Source organism: Microcebus murinus, chromosome 17, assembly GCF_040939455.1.
Source record: "Microcebus murinus isolate Inina chromosome 17, M.murinus_Inina_mat1.0, whole genome shotgun sequence".
NCBI classification, from domain to species: Eukaryota; Metazoa; Chordata; class Mammalia; order Primates; family Cheirogaleidae; genus Microcebus; species Microcebus murinus.
The window spans coordinates 15372085-15385421 of record NC_134120.1 but is presented as its reverse complement, the minus strand read 5'-3'; the positions used below and the strand labels follow the sequence as shown (position 1 = coordinate 15385421).

General features: G+C 46.8%; 1 long non-coding RNA gene across 1 annotated transcript in view; it reads right to left on the bottom strand.

The window, feature by feature from the left end:
* Nucleotides 1-243: 243 nt before the first annotated feature.
* Nucleotides 244-13337, bottom strand: part of LOC105860628 (uncharacterized) — a 33132-nt gene continuing 20038 nt past the window's right edge. Inside the window, exons 2-3 of the long non-coding RNA XR_012912876.1 lie at nt 1508-1690; nt 244-809 (exon numbers count right to left, since the gene is read on the bottom strand). This is a non-coding gene — a long non-coding RNA (uncharacterized LOC105860628). The remainder of the gene's footprint in view (nt 810-1507; nt 1691-13337) is intronic.

Here is a 13337-nt window from a genome sequence, read left to right as displayed (position 1 = left end):
CATGAAAGTTTAGGGGAGCATGAAAAAAAAAAAGGAAAAACAGAGATAAGACAAATGGAATAACTTTGACTAAGACTCAAAAAAAGAAAAAAAAGAAAGAAAGAAACACTCACTATACACTATGGAAAATCCATGGGTGCAGAAAGAAGGTAGCCTGTGGATAAACCAAAGTGGCCATGTAAGGAGTTCTTTGCCAGAAAATATGGAAAGAGAAGCAAGAAGGCAGCAGGCAAGAGGGTGGCGAGGAATACCAGCTCAGGCCTGTGCAATGAGCAGGGGAAAGGGGTTTCTTTTCTATTTTGTTTTAAGTAGAATCAGAATTTGGAATGGGAAGGGACTTTAGAGCTTATTTACTCAATGACATCATTTTAGGTGTAGCAACTGAGCTGTAACCTGTCCAAGTTCACTCACCCGCTCTTCCTGCTGGCCACATGGGGAGGGCAGTGGAGCAAAACAAACCCCTCTCTCCCTCTATCTCTGCCTCTCCTCTGTCTCTCTCCCTCTCCATCTCTGTACTCAGACGCATACAACAACACACACGCATTTATATACATAAACCTGTTTTCTTTCTTACTTTCCAAATTTCATCTTAACAAAATCTAGAAAAATCAATATTACTTGCCATGCTGATTTCTGTTACCTTTTCTAAACTCCAGACATTGATGAAGCACTGGCCGTAGCAATAGTGTCAGACGTGTGGCAATAGTGTCAGACGTGTGGCGACAGCGGTGTAGTGGCCCACTGCCATCCCCACTGCCATCAAGGTTGCTCCTTTGGTGGAAGAAGCCAAGCCCCGGGCTCTGCTCCTGCTGATTTGGACAAAGAGGTGAGCAGAATCCAGAGGCGAGCTTTGGCTGCGTGTGTTCAGGCGGCCATAAGAGGGCAGCACCAGAGAGACCAGCTTAAGGTCCTCCTGAACACAACAGAAGCTTCCTAGGAAAGCTGTACCCTTGTTCAACTGAATCAGAAGACTCAAAGAGCATTTATGGTTTCCTTGTAAATGGCCTGCCTACTAGGAAACTTAGAATGCCCAAATAAGGTTTTCACTTAATCCATTAGGAAGTATATCTATTATGAATATTTCTAATCTGATATATCTGTTAGAAAACAGAAAACAATTTGTATCTTTTCGGTGATTTCCACTGCCTTCCTTCTGAGGAACTTGAAATGAACCTTATGCTTCATTTATTTATTTTTTTTATTTTTAAGATGAGGACTTCCTTTCAGACGTGACCTCAAAGTTCCAGGATCTTTAACAGCCGGTGCGTCAGACAAGGCCCCGCCGGGCCCTCCCCACCCTCCCCTCCCTCCCTACCTGTACCCACCCTACCCTACCCTCCACCCTGCCCGTGGCTAGGGGCAGCGCTGGCTCCTGGGTGACGGGGATCCCTTCCGCAGTCTCTGGCACTCCTGGGTCAGAGGACGGCCTGGAGAGCCACTCTGCTCCAGGCGCCAGAGTCTCTCTGATCAAGCCAACCCCCCGGGCCAGCTCAGAGATATCACTAACCTAAGGACAAACGTGGAACCTGCTTCTGCTTCGGGAGCGACAAAAGTCAGCGTGCCTTCTGGGACAGCTGTGGGCCTAGATGCTCCAGAGTTAGCGCCCCATGGCATTGCTCAGCTCTCAGGCGGACTGCCATAGCCCCTTCTGGAAGCTTCACCGGTGCATCTTGGGGTCCTGAATGGAGTGCTGCAACATTGACAGTATCATCTCGGAGCCACAGTAAGACAAAAGTGCAGAGTGATTTGCTGGCCCTGGCTGGGGCGGAGTCCAGGGAGCCACGTGAGGGAGGGCTGTCTACGCAAGTCCTTTTCCCAAGTGTGGTCCTAGGCAGCAGCAGCAGTATCACCCCGGGAGCCCGTTGGAAGTGCCAGTTCTCAGCTCCCACCCTAGGCCTCTTCCATCAGAAACTCTGGGGGTGGGGCCCAGCAATCAGTGTTCCCAAAGGCCCTCTAGACAATTCCGGTGCATGTGGAGTTTAAGAACCAGTAATTGCAGTATTTGAATGGAAATGTTTATGGCTGCAAAGCCAGGTGAAGCTTGCAGTAAATTATAGAGGAAATGAGAGCAAGAATATAGAAAAAGAGTAAAAATAGAGAAGAAAAAAATGTACCAGCAAGCATAGCGTGAACGAGCTTCCCTTACCCCCGCCTGGGTGTGAGAAATGATAGTTGCACCTGCTTTGGGAGTATTATCAGCGACTAAATATCTATCTAGAGCTTTCGACACTGCTGTCAAATTTATTTAGCTAAAAGAAACTCTGGTGGTAGTGACCTTTTGTTCAGCTAATATTACTCCCCTCAACGCCTCCAAAGCACACAGTGAATTGGAGGGTTGATGAAAATCTTTAAAGTCTACTAAATACTAAAGCCTTCCCAAACACTGTGTACTTTTCAGAGAGAGTTTCTTTTTATTGGAATTTCAGATTATTGAAAGGTTATCTGTCTCCTGCTCCTAGAGGGATTAAAATAAAACAAAAGAAAGGAGAACATACTGTGATGTATGCGTTCCTCACTCCACTGGCTGTGCTTGTCTGACTGCCGATATGGGCAGCCGGAGGGAAGATCCCAAAGTTCTTCCAGAAAATGTCCCCAGGAACTCGGGAGGCTGACACTGACGCAGATGGCTGGCTGGCAGCTCTCACCAGAATGAGAAAATCCCCCGGGGTTCTCTTGTGGATGGGATTCCTTCCAGATTTCTACAGCTCTAACTGCTATAGTTGCATGTGACTGCCTCATGCCTCAGTTTCCTTTTCTGGAAATGACAACTTTAGGACCCTAGTGCCTCTGACAGCCATTATTCCCCTCTGCCTAGCTCTGTTCCTTTTCCCTTCTCTTATTACCCCCCTGGCTCTTTCCTGTGGTACAGCCATCTCCAGCCCTTGGGTTTCTTTTCCCTGATCCATACGTTTATTTTGTGCTGTTTCTTAATCTTAAATTAACTTTCATTTCATCCAGCAAGCCACTTGCCTTATTTGAGCTTCACAGATCTATGCTTTGAGATGGAGCAGAATTGGAAGTCAGAAAACCAGATGTTGAATCTTTAGGTAAACCACTGGAGTTAAGCCTCAGTTTCCCCATCTGTAATGTGCTTGTCAGGTACCAGACAGAATCGTTTCATTTAATCCTCACAGTGACTCACAGGTCCCAAACAATCTTTTCAAGTAGATGCTATTAACATCCCCATTTGATAGTTGAGTGAAATGAGGCTCAGAGGGGTTGAGTGAGTTCCCCAAGATCACACAGCTAATAAATGACAGAGCTGGGGCTCCAATCAGGCAGTCTGACCCCAGAGGCTACTCATTATTATTATTTTTTGAGACAGAGTCTCAGTCTGTTGCCCGGGCTAAAGTGCTGTGGCATCAGCCTAGCTCACAGCAACCTCAAACTCCTGGGCTCAAGCGAACCTCCTGCCTCAGCCTCCCGAGTAGCTGGGACTACAGGCATGCGCCACCATGCCCGGATAGTTTTTTCTATATATATTATTAGTTGGCCAATTAATTTTTTTCTATTTATAGAAAAGAGATTTTTTCTATTTATAGTCTCGCTCTTGCTCAGGCTGGTTTCAAACTCCTGACCTTGAGCAATCCACCCGCCTGGGCCTCCCAGAGTGCTAGGATTACAGGCGTGAGCCACCGCGCCCGGCCAAGGCTACTCATTATTAACAGTGGCTCTTTCTGCCTTGAGGTTTTGCTTTAAGAAGGAAATGAGACAACATCTGCAAGAACATTTTGAGAAAGCTAAACCACCGTATAAAGGAAAGGAAGTGTGTTATATTTTTCGAGCTAGTACGGGAACCCCACCTTCCACTCTCCCTGTTCAGTCACAACTTCCGTTTAAGCTGCCTGGTCAAACTGACCAAAGTAGTCCACTAAGAGGGAATAAAACAAAGAAGAATTTTAAAAGTCTAAAGCACAAATTCACAATAGAAGCCACAAGATGAGCCCAGGAGACAGAACAGGCCCTCCTTCCCCACTGCAGACACCCCCTCCTTGAACCCCAGAACAGCAACTCGGTGACACGCTATGAATTTGCAAGGACTGATTGGACTCTAATCCCAAGGCTTTCCCACAGCAAATGGAGTTTTTTCTTCCACTTATAATTCCCTCCTCTTCTCCATTCTCATTTCTTTCTCACTAATTCCTCTACCTTCTTTTTCCCTCTTCGTGACAGGGACTGCTATTTGTCCCCCAACATCCATCTTCTCCTTCCATAACGGCAGACTTGTAGCCGGGCACAGGGTTGCCCCGCTGAGCGCCATTTCCCAGCCTCCCTTGCAGGCGCAGTCATGTGACCACGCTCCCACCAATAGAAGATCAGAAGTGGTGTGCGCCACCACCTGGGATGACCTCTTTCCTGCAGCCTGGAACCCCAGCGTGGCAGGGACCCATCCTTGACCATATATAGAGGAGACAGGAGGGAGCCCTCCAGCACCAGTCATGTAAGAGAAAAGAAACTTCTCTGTTCTTTAAAACACTCTGTTGTTGAGTCTCTTCGCTGTAGCAGCCCTGCACAGCCCTCATGGCTACAGCTTTCCTCTGGCCTCGTCCTCCCTCTGCCTCTTCACATTCTTCTTTCTTTTGTATCTTCAACTTCCAGCCACCTGGAAGGTTCTAGAATCTTCTCTACTTGGGACTCCTCTGCACTCTTATAAGTGCTGGGGCTCTCCTTACTTGGATTCATAGAAAGACAGCAGAATGTAAATCTAATTGTCTCCACCCCAGATAACCAATCTCAAGCATCTGTTAAAAATGACTTTTTTCCTAATTATAAAACAAGCACATCCAAGCACATCTCCAAGTTCAGAAAACTTGGAGAGCCTAATGGACACAAAAGAGAAATAAATGAACCAAAGAAAATAAAATCACTCACATTTCTACTACCCAAAGGGCGGGGTTGGGGGTAAGACTGCTGTCAATATCTTCAGTGTGTATATTTCGATTTTTTTCTATGCATGCATTCATTCCCTCCGCTCCCAAGATTTAATTGTCTGTTTAAATTGGTTTCCAGAGTCACTTATCACTTCATGTCTTAATATGTCCATGTGTCAATTGTTGATTTTGATACTACAAAATAAATAACTCTAAAAACAAAATCGAATTTTTTATTTGTATTTAAAAAATATGCCTATGAGTTCACATAAAAATAGAATTCCTCAATAAAAGTATGCATTTAGAAAAATTAAAATTGATATCTAAAAAAGTTCTTTAATATAGTTGGGCAGAAATATGTGCTCCGATGTGAATACTTAGTATTCCCTAACTCAACAGTTAGAGACATGCGTTTACTTTATATAATCTAGTCCTCCTGACAGCTGGCCATTTAGTCGGTAAGTCGGCATTGCCAATTTTATCTGCTCTTGGTCACTCCTGTCCTCCCAGTTCAGGTGCAATCTGGCTGTGAAAGAATGCAGCTTCCCAGCGTTCCTTTCTCTGCTCACCTAGCTTGCTCCCATTACTTCGATGCCAGGCTCTGTTAAAGCATAAAAATGCTCTCTCTGCATATGCAGAACAAGCTGCCTCGTTCTCGAACCTGTAGACTGTCAGGGCACCTGAACCTGGATGTTGGGTGTGGGACGAGAAAAATGCGATTTCTTTTCATCTCATTAGTAGAAATGAGTCTAGTCAATATTTAATCATCAATATCTGATGTGGCCTGCACTGACCTGCCACAACAAAAAGATTTTGATACTACACTAGCTGCTGTGAACAGGAGAATGGGTTTGGTTAAGCAAGATGGATATGTTTTCCAGAGGAGAGGTGAGGGTGGTGGTGGTTTTATCAGGTTTGGAGGTGAGTTCCTTAATGAGTTCTCATAGATTGAGGACCTGCCATGTACCTGATGATGTACTAATTCCCTTAGATGGATTTACTTAATCCAACCCAAAGTCCCCACTATTGTTTCCATAATACAGTTGAGGAAAGTGAGACTCGGAGTGGTTAAGTAACATGCTTAAGGTCACCCAAATGGTAACTGACAGAGGAGGATTTGAATCAAGGCCAGCTGATTTCCTGGACTTTGCTCTTAATCAATACTCTAAAATCGACTAGAAGGCAGTCCTCAAGACAGGAGACTCCAGACCTTGAGAACAAAGATGCTAAAGGAAGCTTTACAACGACCAGAGTCTATGGCAACAGTCATCAGACAACTCCATCCCACTTGACCTTGTCCTCTTCTGACACCTGCCCCTTGGCTACAGAATATGATCCTCTCACTGCCTCCCGCACTGAGCTCACGGGGCCCTCCCAGCCCTTCCGTGACCTAGTCCTCTAATCAGTGTTCCATGGAGAGGACTCAGCGGCAGTGACTAGCGGGTGACCAGACCCCTGCGGCTCGTCTGGGCAGCGAACATGTTACATGCACTTGAACTCTTCCCTTTCTGCAAACCTCTCTAAGGGGTGGGTGGGGGGAGCAGAGCCTTCCCTGCAGCAGGTGCAGGGACGTCCCCTCTTCTCAGGCCTGGGACCCTGACCGTGTTGCCTGGGTCAGGACATGTAGCCCATGTGTAGGAAAGAACTAGTAAGCAGAACTGTAAGACTTCAGATCACATCATCAATGACGCAGTTTTGTAAAAAAAGAAGTGAGAGTTGGAATTTGGTTAAAACCACAAGGCTTGATTCCTGAATGCCTATTTTGTCTCTCCAGTGAGAAAACACATTCTTGGAAGGTGCAATATTTCATATCCTTGAATTACATGCTCTTCAACTCCTTCCAACCCTCAGAATCTATCTAATTTACTAAATGACAGTGGACAGTTCCATTCAACTTGCCCTTTATCTTCTCTATACATATGGCAATGACTTTGCATTAGTTTCCCTGGGCTGCAGTATCCAAGTACCACGGACTGGGAGGCTTAAACAACAGAAATTTAAAGTCTCGCAGTTCTGGAGGCCAGCAGCCCAAGATCAAGGTGTCAGCAGGGTTTGTTCCTTCTGGGGGCTGTGATGGAGTCCATTTCATGTCCTCTCCCAGCTTCCATGGTTTGCTGGCAATTGTTGGCGTACCCAGCTTGCAGACACGTCACTCTGATCTCTGCCTTCATCTTCACACGGTGTTTTCCACGTGTGCACGTCTATGCCCAGTTTCCCCTTAGCGTTGTAGAAGGACACCAGCCATATTTGATTAGAAATCCACCCTACTCCAGCGTGACCTCATCTTAACTAATTCCATCTGCAACAACCGTATTTCCAAATAAGGTCACATTCTGAGGTACTGAGGGGGAGGGGAACTTCAAAGTATGAATTTGACACAATTTAACCCATAACACCTCTCAAAACTTTAAGTTTCTAATAAGGCACTTTTAGAGGCTCTTTGAGACAATATTTTCCGCTACTGTAGAAGAGGTGTATAAAAGAAACACTTTTTAAAAAAAATAGCAAAACTGCAGTCCACAGGACAGCTGCCACTAGAGGCATTAGGGTGCCAAATTGCCCAGCAAGTCCACCGTTGCCTTCACTACGAGTGATGACACAGGCAGCCCGGGCACGGGACCTGGGTGCGCTTCGTCTTCCAAGTCTGTTATCTTTGCAGTGAGTTTCAAAATAGGCAGAAGAGCGAGCAGCTCTGGTGTGAATTTTCTTCTCTCCCCTAGCCCTCTCCCCCCACAGTCTCAAAGACAACAGAAGGAAAGAAAGTGCTTCGCTCTTCTTCTCTAGCTGTGGCGTGGTGTCAGCCTACCTCACAGCAACCTCAAAATCCTGGGCTCAAGCAATCCTGCAATCCTCCTGTCTCAGCCTCCCGAGTAGCTGGGACTACAGGCATGCACCACCATGCCTGGCTAATTTTTTCTATATATGTATTAGTTGGCCAATTAATTTCTTTCTATTTATAGTAGAGATGGGGTCTCACTCTTGCTCAGGCTGGTTTTGAACTCCTGACCTCGAGCAACCCACCCGCCTCAGCCTCCCAGATTGCTAGGATTACAGGCGCCTGGCCTATATGCAGATTTCTGCCACAGTTTGTTGACTGCATGGTCCTGTAAAACGTAGAAGAGCGTGTGGCACTGCATGGCACTGGGCAGGCCTGGGGCGGGAAATATCTGCGGGGCCACAGAGGGGCAGCCCTCGCCGGGAGCCCAGGAACAAAGGCCGCAGGGGACTCTGCTCCGCCACGCTGCAAGGTGAGGAGGAGGCCCACGGGCAATGGACAAGCTGTCACTCCTTTTGTGTTTTTAATTGGAAAGGTCAGTGTGTGACTCGTCTTTTGGAGGTGGTGACATTTCCTTTTGCTTGTCCTGCCTGTCATATCGTGGGGACTATGAACTTTCCGTTCCTGTCGCTGACATTTTCCCACAATGCCCCTTTGTGAAAATCCAATCGAAAAGCCCTGGAGGAAGGGGGTGGAGAGGCCCCATTCGGGGAAAGGCTGGAGGTTCGCTTGGGCACACAAGGCTGCCTCCAATACCACTCACGGGGCCTGGCTGAGCATTTTCCAAAGTGGCAAAACCTTGAGTCTGAGAAAAACCCAAGACTGGAGCCAGTGCAGCTGGTGTGGCTGTAAGAAACCAGGGGTGCCCAATCTGGCCAAAGTTGGTGGATACTCTGAGGGCCCAAGGTGGCATCTTCTGGCGTGCCGACCTCTCATGTGATAATGTGCCTCTAATTCCATTCACCGGGCTTCTGAAGACAGCATCTGCCCCGGCTCTCTCTTCCCAAGGCTCTTTTGGGACCTGCCTTACCTTGGTCACCATTGAAAAAGGTGTCAGATTTATATCTATAATCTGGGGTTGGTATTGTCCATGCAAAATAATTTTGTTAAATTGTGTTAGAGCCGGGATTCCTCTTCCTGGAGTGCCTGTGGGGCTATGTGGATGCTTTGGGCAGGAAAATCTTTGAATCCTGAAAGTTTATGAGCATACTTTAGCCAATCAAAGAGGAAAATTTAGTTCCCTGGGGCTTCTGCCCATAACTTTCTAGGATCAGGAATTACCTGAATATATTACCCAGTTCTTGCGTCTCGCAAACATCCACCTTTACGACGCATTACGAAGAAATGGCTACCTTTACTGATAGTTTCCTGAGATAAAGGAGAAGAAATTAGTCGAATCCCCCATTAGAACATCTCAGTTCTTTCCTTCAAAGTTCCTCTCCTCATCTTTCCTCCTGCTATTCTTACGCGGAGCATCTATGAATTCCCCCTTTTGCTTCTTAAGGCTCTTGTCCCTTGCGGGTTTCAGCCCCCATATCTGCTCTTAGTCCCAACCAGGACTTGTCAGACGCAGAGCACAGCTGGGCCCGCTGTCCTGTTCCCTCAGTCTTCCTTCTGCTAGCCTCTGCTGCGTGACTCGGTGGGCCTCTGAGCTGCTGTGGCTGTATGTGGTGTCTGCTGTCCCAGGGTGGCTTCTTCGCCCCATGTCTGGTGCCTCAGCAAGGAGGGCTCAGATGGCCGAGGTGGGGTGGTGCCTGGAATGGCTCCCTGGGCGTCAGCGCTCTGGGACCTCCGTTTTTCCTGTTGGCCGAGTCCCTTGGTCCTTCTGCATGTGGCCTCTCTAGCAGGGTATCCAGATTCCTACGTGGTAGTTCAGCGCCCCCAAGTACGCAGAAGGGGTGGCTGCCACGTCTTCTAAGGCTCAGGCCCAGAGCTGCACGGCACCATTTCTGCCACATTCCACGGGGCCAGTCACTGGCCCAGCCCAGACTCAAGTGGAGGGAACTGAGCAAGGGTGTGAATCAGGGCGTGTGGCTCACTGGGGGTCACAGATGGAGCAGTCCACCAAGCCCCAGCAGTCTCAAAGCCTTGTGTTTTGGGGCCTGACTTCTTTTGACTTTGCTCCCTCTCTTCTGTTCAATTTCGTGTTCTCTCTTTCCCCTGATACCGATGGCGGAATTAAATGACATATCCCAAAACTTTGCTTAGTTTATGGGTGTGGTGCAGACTCTGGAGACTTGTGATTTTTCCTGACACATTTGCATTGATTCTGTGGTGGCTCGAGGTATGAGGAATGACAGAGGCACGGCAGGTCCCCCGGCCTGCAAATCAGTGTGAGACAACAGGGACGGCAGCTGTGGGGATCAATACAACACAGACTTGACGAATAGAAGGGAACTGGTGCGGCTGTGGAGCGGTAGAGCGAATCCCTCTCGTATTTCTGATCGCGGAGTCTGGCGAGACAGGGCATTGTGTTCTCGTTCACAGGCCACACTGGGCAGAGGGCTTCCACGTGCCTTCCTTTGCTTGCTGTTCCACAGAGCAGAGAGGGCTGCAGGAGTCATCCCATCCCACGCAGGAAGGCCCTGAAGCTCAAGGTCACCCTGCTGCTTAGCACCTGACCGGGCTGAGACTGGATCCTGCTCTTCTGATCTTGTGTAGGACTCTTGGCAGTGATATATGTTGCTATCGTTAGGTCAGTATTTCTTAGCTTGGTGGTCTGTTAGCTTAAATTTTTTATTTTTAATTAATATGGATACATAGTAGTTGTATATCTTTATATACAACTATATATACCCTATATCTTTATAGGGTACATGTGGTATTTTGATACAGGCATATCATGTGAATTAATCAAATCAGGGTATTTGGGTATCCAAATCCAATTTGGGTATCCAAATTGGTATTACCAATCAGGTAATTAGGGTATCCATCACCTCAGGCATGTATCATTTCTTTGTATTAGGCATATTCTAATTCCATTGTTTTAGTTAAAGTGTACCCTAACTTATTGATTATAGTCTCTTTGTTGTGCTATCAGATATTGTTCATTCTATCTGTCAAACTATATTTTTGCACCCATTAACCATCCCCCCGTCATCCCCTCCTCCCCATTAGTTTGTTTGTAAGCAGCAGAACTTTTTTCTCTAAACAGAAGTAGAACCTAGTAAGTAAAACCATTAAGAGCCAAACTGACCTAGTCACAACAGGGTAAGAATCTTGGGATCCTTGATTGTTTGAGGAGATATTGAGTCTTTTACATGTCAGGTGCTGTGCAAAACTCTCAGATTCCCTCTCGCAGTTGCCCACAAGGCACATGGTCTCCTAATTTCCAAGAACCCAAGGGTCTAAGAGGTTGGGAGACCTGTCCAGATCACTTACCTGGTTTTTCCAGTTGAATTGTATCTTCCCAAAGTTCAAATGCTGAAGTCCTAACCCCCGATACCCCAGGATTTGACTGTATTTAGAAATAGTGTCACTGCAGATGTAATTAGTTAAGATGAGGTCACACTGGAGTAGGGCGGGCCCCTATTCCAACATGACTGAGGTCCTAAGGAAAAGAAATTGGGCACAGAGACAAATAGATATGCACACAGGGAGAACAGCAAGCGAAGGGGAAGGCAGAGGTTAGGCTGATATCCCACAAGCCATGGAACAGCAAAGATTGCCAGCAAATGACCAGAGCTCGGGGTGAGGCATGGATGGAACAGAGTCTCTCTCACAGCCCTCAGCAGGAATCCACCCTGCCAAACCTTCCTCCCAGTCCTCCAGCCTCCAGAACCGGGAGACATCCCTTTCTGCTGTTTAAGCTGCCCCCTTTGCGGTATACTGCTGTGGCAGCTCTAGCAAACCGCTACACCTGGCACACGGAACTGGGGGCAAATCCGGGCCGGGCTCCCATGTCCCCTCTTCAGAAGGCAAGGCCATGGTGCACCATGAGCATGCCGGGCAGGAAAGACAGAGTCCCAAGCAGCACATTGACAAAACGTTTCTGAGCATTTTAGAAGAATTACTGGGAATGAGGAGAAGCAACATTAGGTTAATTGACCCTCGAGACTTTGTTTTCCATACCTTCTGTTTTCCTGGCACGGGCGGTGAGAAGAGGCAGGGAAAAGTTACTGCCAAGCTTGATGACAGATGCCAAGAAGTGCAGCAGGCCCGTGGGGAGCATCTTCTAAACAAAGCGCTCCCCAGATGCTCTCTGTGTGGTTTCTGGACAAACAGGTAGTTGCACACGTGAGCTCGTCCCTGCCTTCCCCCAGCTGGACTGTGTTTGCGTTTGCAAAGGCTGGTGCCTACGAACCTCCGTGCTTCCACGCAGGTGCACTGTGGCCGACAGCACTTCCTCAGGCTACATGGGGACAAACAGACCTAGAATACTGTTGTTTTATTTGCCAGATAAATCGCTGAAAGGCTGTATTAGTATAAAGGCTTCTGACTGGCAAGGCAAATAAAGTGATGGAAAATATATTATTGTGAAACTTAAAATAAAGTTCAACTGATTAGAGACACGGAGGAAGATCTACTCATCAAATACTGAGGGCATGTGTGGATCTAGCTCCTTGCTCCAAGAACAGATAATCTTTAAATCTTTAATCACTCAAAAGAAGATGCCCCAAGCCAGGGAAGAGTCTAAGAGCAAAGTTACCATGTTAGAAGTGTCTTCTAACAAATTCTAGCTTATTCCTGTCAATGGCAGAGAGCAGAACACACAATTTAAAATGTAGATGGTTGTTTTCTTATGTAGCTTATTTAGTAAAAACAATAACAAAATTCCCTCAAATCATTCTTGAAAGCAGAATATTTTTGGAGGGGAGAAGGGTGGGCGTAATAAATAAGCAGATGTTTCCATTTTCAAATTCCATTATAAAATTGCCTGCCTAGAAGACTTTTCATTGCATATGCTTTCATAGTTTTTGAATTTGTATATGTAAACGTGAACCTACTTAAACAGCAAATGCAATTAAAATGATTTTTTTTTTAATCATCTGCTTTTTAAAAATACACCACTGGCTTCCTTCCCTAAATACTCTCCCTCCACTGTTCCTCCCACCCAAGCCGTCTCTTGTTCTTGCCATTCCTGTGCACAGTGGAGTTCACTTTGCAGTCTAGACTGACTCATGTTAGGCTCCAGCTGATCTGATATCATTTGTTGAACAATGGCCAAGGGCTCTGTCTTAAATGAGATGGTATGATGAACACGTGAGATAAAACATAGCCCTTGTCTGGAGGGTTTATTGAAGCAAGAGTCATAGCTGATAATAAAGGAATTTATGCCTATGTAGCAAAGACTTGACCTTACCCAAAGAGAAGTCTGTGCATTGGCCTTGGCTGCTGAGAGGTGATCTCTAAGCCCTTGGAATATCATGCCTGATAAGAGTATGTTTTTGGGGGGACTTTGGGTGATGCCAAATAGTCTAACCACGTGATTCAGGGTGGGGTCTTTGGGTCATACCGTATCAGCTTGACCCGTGCAGGGGCTGGAGACGAGCTCAGCCACAAAGGCAACACAGATGTCTACATGATGGAGCCCCAATAAACACTCTGGACACCGAGGCGTAGGTGAGCTGCTGTGGCAGGCAACACTCTGCATATTGCCACACATTGTTGTCGAGGAAGTTAGTAGTTCACGATTCCACTGGGAGTGGAAACTTCATGCCTGGAACTTTCCTGGGCCCTGCTCCGTGCAT